The sequence below is a fragment of the Capsicum annuum genome, chromosome 4, assembly GCF_002878395.1.
Source record: "Capsicum annuum cultivar UCD-10X-F1 chromosome 4, UCD10Xv1.1, whole genome shotgun sequence".
NCBI classification, from domain to species: domain Eukaryota; kingdom Viridiplantae; phylum Streptophyta; class Magnoliopsida; order Solanales; family Solanaceae; genus Capsicum; species Capsicum annuum.
In genome coordinates this window covers 155,572,459-155,582,223 of record NC_061114.1, presented here as the reverse complement: position 1 = coordinate 155,582,223, position 9,765 = coordinate 155,572,459, and positions in this window count along the sequence as shown.

Genomic DNA, 9,765 nt, shown 5'->3' with positions numbered 1-9,765 from the left:
GGGTAACACAAAATTGAATAAATACCACATATTACAATAATCTGATGCAACGGATGACCAATCTGATGCAACAGATGATCAATTTGATACAATAGATGATCAATCTGATGCAATAGATGATCAATCTGATGTAATATATCACCAATCAGTTGCCATAGATGCATCACCTATTACAATAAATGATAAATCTGTTGTGATAGATGACTAATCTAATGTGATAGATGGCAATATGATGCAATAAATCTCCCCCTATTCAACAGATGAGTCATCTGTTTAATAGGTGATACATCTGTGGCCATCGATGGATGACATATTACAACAGATGGATCATCTATTGGAATAAATCCAACCATCCTTGCTACTAGTTTGATTTCTTTCATCAGTTGCTCCATCTGTTCCAACAGTTGATTTATCAGTTAAAATAGTTGAGAAAACCGTTGCAACACTACAACCAATATCAATAACAACATCAACAACAAAGAAACAACACTATATTTTCCAACGCCATCAACAACACTAACACCACATGTTCCAACAACACCAACACCCCCAACAACAGCACCACCAATAAAGTAACAAATAATTGATGCAAATATCTAATTTAAATAACATTCAAAGAAGAAAACGAGAAGGAAAAAGCAATATTAAACCATACCTACAATTTCAAAAAATTAATGAAATCAAAACACCTATTTTAGTCAAGAAAAGATATTGATTGGTTGAGATCCGAAAGGATCCTTATGCGAAAGAGGAGAGAAAAAAAAGAAAAAAATAGTTGTGATTATCCTAAAAAGGAGAGAAAGAGAATTTTGAAAGAGAGAGATGAGCTAAGTTAATTTATGGCTAAATGAGAGAAAATTTTAGAGATGGGTTTTAAATATTCATTAATATATTTGAGGGGCACGAGGAGACGGTGACGTTGAAAAGACAAGATAAGATTACTCAAGAAGGAAATTTTTAAGTTATCCAAGTAATATTTTTACTGCCCTAGTATTTTATTTTTTTTATCTCAGACGGGAAATTGCTTCCAAATAAAAAAAGATCTTAAAACATATAAGTCATCTGTTACAACAGATGACAATTTCTGGTTGAAAATTTCCAATGGCTCAGTCATCTGTTGCAATATATTCAATAATCTATTTGATAAATTCCAACAGATTACCTACCTGTTACAACATATTCAATAATCTGTTTGTTAAATTCTAACAGATTTCCCACCTGTTGCAACAGGTTGAACATTTGTTTTTATACAATTGCATGGTATAAACTAGTGTTTGGTAAAAATTATGGTTTGCTAGATCTAGGGATGAGTACATAGGGTCAACTACAACTTCAATTGAGTCTTTTGCAATTACATGGTATAGGTGTTTGTGTTTGTGTTGCGTTCCTCCCAACCGGAGTCATTGATCGATCACTTTGAGATGAAATGGTTCTCATTAACTTACTATGATAAGCTAATACCTAAATTGATTTATCTAGATCTAAGGACGAGTACAATGGGTCAAATACAACTTCAATTGAGTCTTTTTCAATTGCATGGTATTGGTGTTGGTGCTGCATTCCTCCCGACCTGAGTCGTTGATCGATTACTCTGAGATGAAATAATTCTCATTAACTTATTATGATAAAATAATACCTAAATTGATTTAGCTAGATCTAGGGATGAGTACATAGTGTCAACTACAACTTCAATAGTGTCTTTTACAATTGCATGGTGTTGGTGTTGTGTTGGTTTTACGTTCCTCCCAACCTGAGTTATCGATCGATCACACTGAGATGAAATGATTCTCATTAACTTATTATTATAAGCTAATACCTAAATTGATTTAGCTAGATCTAGGGATGGGTAAATAGGGTCAACTAAGACTTCAATTGAGTCTTTTGCAATTGCATGGTGTTGGTTTTAGTGTTGTGTTCCTCCAAACTCGAGTCTTCGATCGATCACTCTGAGATGAAACGATTCTCATTAACTTATTATTATAATATATTATCTAAATTGATTTAGCTAGATCTAGGGATGAGTACATAGGGTCAACTACAACTTTAATTGAGTCTTTTGCAATTGCATAGTGTTGGTGTTGGAGTTGCGTTCCTCCTGACCAGAGTCATCGATCGATCACTCTGAGATGAAATAATTCTCATTAACTTATTATTATAAGCTAATACCTAAATTGATTTAGCTAGATCTAGGGACGAGTATATAGGGTCAACTACAACTTCAATTGAGTCTTTTATAATTACATTATATTGTGTAGCATTCTTCCCGACCCAAGTCATTGATTGATCACTCTAATATGAAATGATTCCTATTAAATTATTATTATAAGCTAATACCTAAATTGATTTAGCTAGATCAAGGGACGAGTACATGGATCAACTACAACTTCAATTGAGTCTTTTGCAATTACATGGTGTTGGTGTTGGTGTTGCATTCCTCCCAACTGAGTCATTGATCGATCACTTTGAGTTGAAAAGATTCTCAATAACTTATTATTTTAAGATAATACCTAAATTAATTTAGCTAGATCTAGGTAGGAGTACATAGGGTCAACTACAACTTCAATTGAGTCTTTTGCAATTACATGATGTTGGTGTTGGTGTTGCCTTCCTTCTGACCTGAGTCATTGATCGATCACTCTGACATGAAATGATTCTCATTAACTATTATTATAAACTAATACCTACATTGATTTAGATAGATCTAGGGAAGATCAATTCAGACCAAATTAGCATTTTTAAAACTTGTCATTCTTTTCAAAAATACAAATCGACCCATACAAATCATCTATTTATGGGAAAAAGTTTCATCATTTCAAATCTCAAGTTCTTGCTTTTTCCTTTCTTTATCAATAATTCATATAACAACTACTCAACATATTGCTCAACCCTTCATAACAGATCAATTTTCTTTTCATTTCTGACCATATAGGTGTTATTTTTGACTTTATTCTTACTTGTATCTATCATTTTTCTCTGTAATCATTGGTAACAGAGTTCAAGAATAGTTCTATATTTGTGTTTTTATCTAAAAATTAGGGTTTCTTAATTAATGATAAAAAAAGACTTTTAGTTGTAGTATCTTCGAAAATAGGTTACAATTTTGAGTCTTGATGGTAAAATCGTAGGAAGAACCGGATAAAACCCTAGTTTTTATTACAGTGTTCCATTGACTGTGGTGGTATTGTTGGATGGTGTTTGTGGTGTTGTTGGATGGTATTTATGGTATTGTTAGTGGCTATTGGTGTTGGTGTTGGTATTGGTGGTTTAATAGTGGTGGTGCTAGCATTGCTGGTGACATTGGTGGTATTGGTAGTTGTTTGTGGTGTTATTAGTGGTGTTGGTGGCATTGGTTGGTAGTATTTTTGGTAGCTATTGGTGGTGTCTGTATTGGTGGTGTTTGTGGTAGCTATTTATGGTGTTGGTATTTATGGTATTGGTGGCATTAGTTGGTGTTGTTTGTGGTGGTTGTTGGTGGTGTCAGTATTTGTGGTGTTTGTGGCATTGGTTGGTGGTGTTTATGGTGGCTGTTGGTGTGTCGGTATTGGTGGTGTTTGTAATGTATTTTTTAAAATTTATGTATACATCAATTGTAATGTAATTTTTGTTTTTCTATTGTTTGTAGGTAAAACATGTCTCCCAAAAGAAAAGAAAGTGAAAGTGGATCAACTTTCGACCACCCAACAAAAAAGGCTACAGTACAGAGGGGTTCGAAGAAATTTCCCGAACAGTCTCAGTCGGGAAAAAGTAAAGCTAAGGAGAGATATAAAAACAACACTGAGGGAGGTAGACAAGGGTCTATAGATAGTGATGAAGAAAATAAAAGTGAGAAAGAGGAGGAAGTAGAGAATGAGAAAGAGGATGATCATCAACATGATGATAATGGATCACCTACGGGGCGTGAATTAATATTGACATTCCAACATAATCCTGTCAAAACTATTAGTATTGAGATGTTTCAAGTTACGATGTCAATAGATGACCCTGCAGAACTAATTGGTGAACTTGAACTTAAATGTTAGTTGGGGAAACATTTTAATGAATTTAGGAATATTATGAACAAAAACATAGATAGACTTTTTAAGAGGAGCTACTTTGGATACTTTCTTGAGCTGTCTGACAACCACACTGCTTGTTTCCAAATAAGGATGGTATATGGTCTTCTCAAGTACATGATCAAGTATGTGGAGAATGATAAAGATTTGGAGGAGAGGGCAAAAAGATAGACAAAATCTGGATCAACTACTGTGGTACAGTTTGTTTTGGCTTGCAAGAGTTTACCATAGTGACGGGCTTGAGATGCAATCGTCTAGTAGAACCTATTGCCAAGGTAACACCCCGCAAAAGGTCCAAGGCAAGCAGGATAGCCAAACCACCACAATCAAATAGAGGGAAGGTATTATCCTAGTGGCCACCCAGCAAAACCAACAAATGTAAGAAAAAAAATAGATGGTTTGTTGGACATTGCTGGACGTGGCTACAAAGCATCGTATTTGATGACAAATCTTGAGGATAAAACCATACCAAAGTAGTACAGGAAGCCATTGTGCTTAGTTTGGTTTCCCCACTCTGTTATATTGGCAAAGACGTTAATAAGGTCATAGAAGATGATTTGTTGGCGCGTATTGAGGATTTTGAGAAATTCAATATTATCACTGGGGATATGACATCTTCTACTTGATTGTCAAATATTTACTAACAAAGTTATCCCCAGGGACGATCACATTATATGGCTTTCCTTGGGCTTTCATGGTAAAATTAATTATTATTTTTACTCATCCATTAATTTATATTGAATATAGTCATTATGACTTTTTCTTGCTTGCTTCCTGTTTACATTTTTTAGACTTGGGCATTTGAAGCCATTTCTCCTTTACGAAAGCAGGTAATGGATTACTCAGATGAGGTTTCTTATCCAAGGATGTTTAGGTGGTTGGCTACAAAGAACAACACAAGAATTAAGGAGGCTGGTCTCTTTAACCCTCCGGATGATGCAGTACATCTTCTTTTAAGTAAAATAATTTGACTCAATGAAAGATATTGAACAGATGTTATATCTGATGCACTAGATGGGACATCTGTTCTGACAGATTACCCGTCCTGTGCCAATTGGTGTAATAGATGGGTAATCTGTTGCGACAGATGATTGATATTTTGTATCAAATTACCCATCTATTGCTTTGGTTCTATGAACCCGACTCTAACAGATTAACTATCTACTACAAATTATGTAACAGATGGGTAATCTGATGTAACATATTGTTAATTTATTGCGACATACAGATCATCTGTTGTATAACATATAATCTAATAGATTACCCGTCTTGTGTCAACTAGTGCAATTGATTAGTAATATGTTACGACAGATGATTGATATTTTTCATCAGATTACCCATCTGTTGCTTTAGTTTTCTGAACTCGACTCAAATAGATTAACCATCTACTATAAATTATACAACAGATAGGTAATCTAATGCAACATACTGTTAATCTATTACGACATACAGATCAACTGTTAAATAAGTTGTCTGTGTTAACATATAACCCAACTATTAAAATTATTATATTATATGATTTAAATATATCTGTCTTTTTTATAGGTTATGCATCCATGGATCGTGCCTATTGAGCAAGGGTTGGGGATGGATTCTTTTATTTCTCTAGGTCATGTTGATACTATAGCAGACCCAATGGTGGAATTAATAAAGAAGAAATTGACTGGACCAACAGACATAAGAAGAGCAATTAGGCAAGGTCAACCTAATGTTGAGACTCTTCATGACAAGCCTACTAAAGCAGATCCGGGTGCTTGTTCTGGTGGATTTGTTGGTGTCGGTGGCAGGCTTGCTGATGCTGCTACCACTCGTGATTATAAGCATGTTGATGCTTAAGAAAAAATAAATATGTTTGAAAACGCCCCTTTCACAGGACCCTCTCACCCTTACACAGGTCCCTCTCACCTCTCTTCATCCTCATTTTCTCATTGCAAATGCAAAGAGTGCAAGGACAGCTAGGATAAACTCTATGAAAAGGTAGAGAATATTGCTAAAGCTGTCGAGAAATTTAAATCCAAGAGGGATGTCATACCATCCAATAAGGTGAGAAAGCCTTACACTCCTACAGCGGCAGTTAGGAGGAAGAAAAGAGCAATTAGCAACGTACTCTCCAGTCAGAGATAAAAAAATATTAAAGTTTAGGGATCATTGAAGAAGGTCGACATATACGCGAAACTTGGCGCCAAAGAGAAAAGGGATCTGCGACAGGCCAAGAATGCCAAGCGAGGAATACCAGATTACCCTAGGCCTCCCTCCCCCCCCAAGACTTTAAGATTATAAAAAATATGTGTATATGACACGAGGACAAGGTAAGTTTACTTTTCCTAACCTAGCCTTCTAATCTACTCCATGAAGAAGATGCTACGCAACAAATGTGAAATCTGTTACAATAGTTGGGTATTCTTCTGCAACTGGTAGTGGTTCTATTACAACTTATTATCCATTTGTTGCATAAGTTGCGTTGGATTAATTTAGAAAACCCTATGCAATAGATGTACCATCTGTTGCATCTTTATAATTACTAACCTATTTAAAAATTGACTTCTTATATTAAAGTATGTTGATGAAATTCTCTTCCTCATGAGGAAAAAGCAATTATCTTACCCGAAAGCTTATGACGTTGCCGATAGGATAATGGACCTCGACTTCTGCAAGAAGCTTAAGGATAAGTACGATCAACTCAATGATCTAGCGTCAGCCTATGGTACGGGATTTGATTTGTTAGTTTCTACATTTGACTGGGATAAACAAATAATAAAATATGTTAGAGGGGAGAAGCCAAATCCACACGGCAAGGCTAGACCGAGTCAAAGAGAATTCTTGTACTCATGAACGTGGATGACATACATTATCGGGCTGTTGAGATACTACTTTAGGAGGGAAATATCAAGGTTTATGACTGCAACGAACTTGCCATCGATGAGGTCATTTTTTATCTACATGTCACTGATGGACCTGTTCCCTATCTTGTTGAGGCAAAGTAAACTAATGTATCATTTTCTAAAGGAAGTATTGATGAAGAAATCATGGAATTTTGAAGATCGAAATAAGGACATAAACCTTTTAAAAAATGATACCAGTTTTGCATGCGGCTCATACACGCTTGCATACATCAAATATTTGTTGACCGACACAGAAATGGCCGAGCCAATGACCTTTCTGTGCGACAACGCTGTGCCAAATCTGGAAGAGATCTGGGCTTATGGGGTACTAACTAGACGCTTGGATCCTGTGGATAAATAAGAGCCAGTGAAATAATAATTTTTTATTTCAAGTCACACTTCACTTTACATTACATGTACATATAGTGGGAATATTTTTTTTTAATGAATGTTGAGTTTTTTTATAGTGCAATAGATTGTCAATCTATTGTAAAATATATTCTATCTGTTCTGGTAGATAGTTTATTTGTTGAAATAGGTTGGTCATCTGTTGCATTATGCCGATGTTATTTCTATCTAATCTAAGTCTAATCTGTTGCAACAGTGGGAAGACCTGTTTGATAATTTCCAATAGATGACCTAAATTTTGCAACATATGCCTAAATCTGTTTGATATTTTCCAACAATTACGCTTGAATATCTATGTGCTCGACAACACCAAACTAGTAACAAATACACCACCATGAAAATTTTAGCAATTAGGCTTGAATATCCATGTGCCCAACAACACCAAATCAGTAGCAATAACGATAATAATGTAGTATCTTCTTACTCGATTTTGTTTCTCTTCAAAAGCCTTGACTTTCTTCAACAAACCTCAGATTACACGATTTGCTTGTGAAAGGTGTCATTCTTCATACCAATCAAAGTAATTGCATCCACCTAATTTCTATAAAAACAAGAACACAATTACAAAATAATTACAAGTCAATAATTAATCAACTAATTAAATAAAAAAAATAATATCTTTGAAATCTTACAAGTAAAAAACCTACGACCTGAATTTTGTTGAGTCCAAGAAGTCTTCAATAGAGCTTCATGACCGCACTTACAATAGCGAAAATCTTTGTCATAAAAAATGGTGGAAGATGAGCTCGACATTGTCAAACTCAGTTGGAAAAAATTAAAAAAAGATGAAGAAAAACCAAATGCAAATAATTTATAGAATTTGGATAGATAAAAAAAGATGATGAAGAAAATATTTGAGAATTTAGGGTTAAATTTTAGGAAGAAGATGAATATATAAGACAATGGGGAGAAAATGATTGTTGGGGGGCCAAATCAGATGCCAAGTCAGCAAAAAAGGGGTTCAACGAGCCTTGACTGTGTAAATTACACGCGAGCTGCCAATAGGGCCAAAAGTGTCAAACGAACACATTTGATGCCTATTTTAGGTGTTTAAAATGAACGTTGTCTACTTGAGGTACTAAAGTGAAAGATCGTTGCAACTTTAGGTGCCTGTCGATGGGTTCCGCCTTTTTTATTTCAAGTCACTTCACTTTGCATTACATGTAGTGGCAATTTTATGTCTGATGAAATTAAAATTTTTTAGAATGCAATAGGTTGTCTATCTGTTGTAAAATATATTCTATCTGTTTTGACAAATATTTATCTGTTGCAATAGGTGGGTCATCTGTTGCATTATGCTCATATTTCTATCCTGGTCTAATCTGTTGCAGTAGTTGGAAAGCCTGTTCGATAATTGCCAACTTATGACCTACATGCTGCAACATATGCCTAGATTTGTTTGATATTTTCCAATAGATATTTCGTCTGTTTTAACAAATAAGGTATTTGTTGCAATATTTGAAGCTAGTATTCTATTACAATTAATAAGTTCAAATCTAAAGATAAATAAAATTCATAGACAACATAAAATAAATCGAATCCTACAGAAATTATAATTTAAAATGAAATATAAAAAAATTATTATGGGTGCAGATCTCAACAAATAAATCAACAATTTAAGGTTTGATGCCAACAATTTTTAAGGAGTAGTGAGGTTGTTACTTTGACTGACTTAAACTATAAAAATCTACTTAATATGGACAAGTTGTGTATCCACAGACTACTAAAAAAAGGCCAAAAAGCGATGAAAAAAAAGCGACGAACTGTGTCGCTTTAAAAAGTGACGAGAAAAGTGACACTTTTCGTCGCTTTTATAGTTAAATTTTATTTTTTATTAAAATCAACGACCAATGTCTTAATATTCGTCATTTTTTTGCGGATTATTGTGCCAACTAATTAAAAAATAATTTATAATTTTTTAATAAATGCGATGGATAGCATCGTAATTAATTTAAAAATAATAATAATTATTTTTTAAAAAAGAGACGTAGTCCATCGATTTTTAAATTTGATTTTTAATTTTTGTTTATTTTTATGAAAAGCGACGGACAACGTCGCTATTATTTTTTTAAAATATTAATTCTAGAAAAGCGACGCTATCCGTCGCAATATGTAATTATTTTTAATTCTTCTTTTTTTTTTTAAAAAAAGCGACGGATAGCGTCGCTTTTGTTAAAACTAAATAAAAATTAATTATTTAAAAAGAGATGGATATCGCCGTAATTTATTTAAAAATAATAATAATTAATTTTGTAAAAAGCGACGTAGTCTGTCAATTTTTAAAAGTGATGGACACCATAACTATAATTTTTATTTTTTAAAATATTAATTCTAGAAAAGCGACGCTATTCGTCGCAATATGTAATTATTTTTAATTCTTCTTTTTTTTTTTTTTAAAAAAAGCGACGAATAGCGTCGCTTAA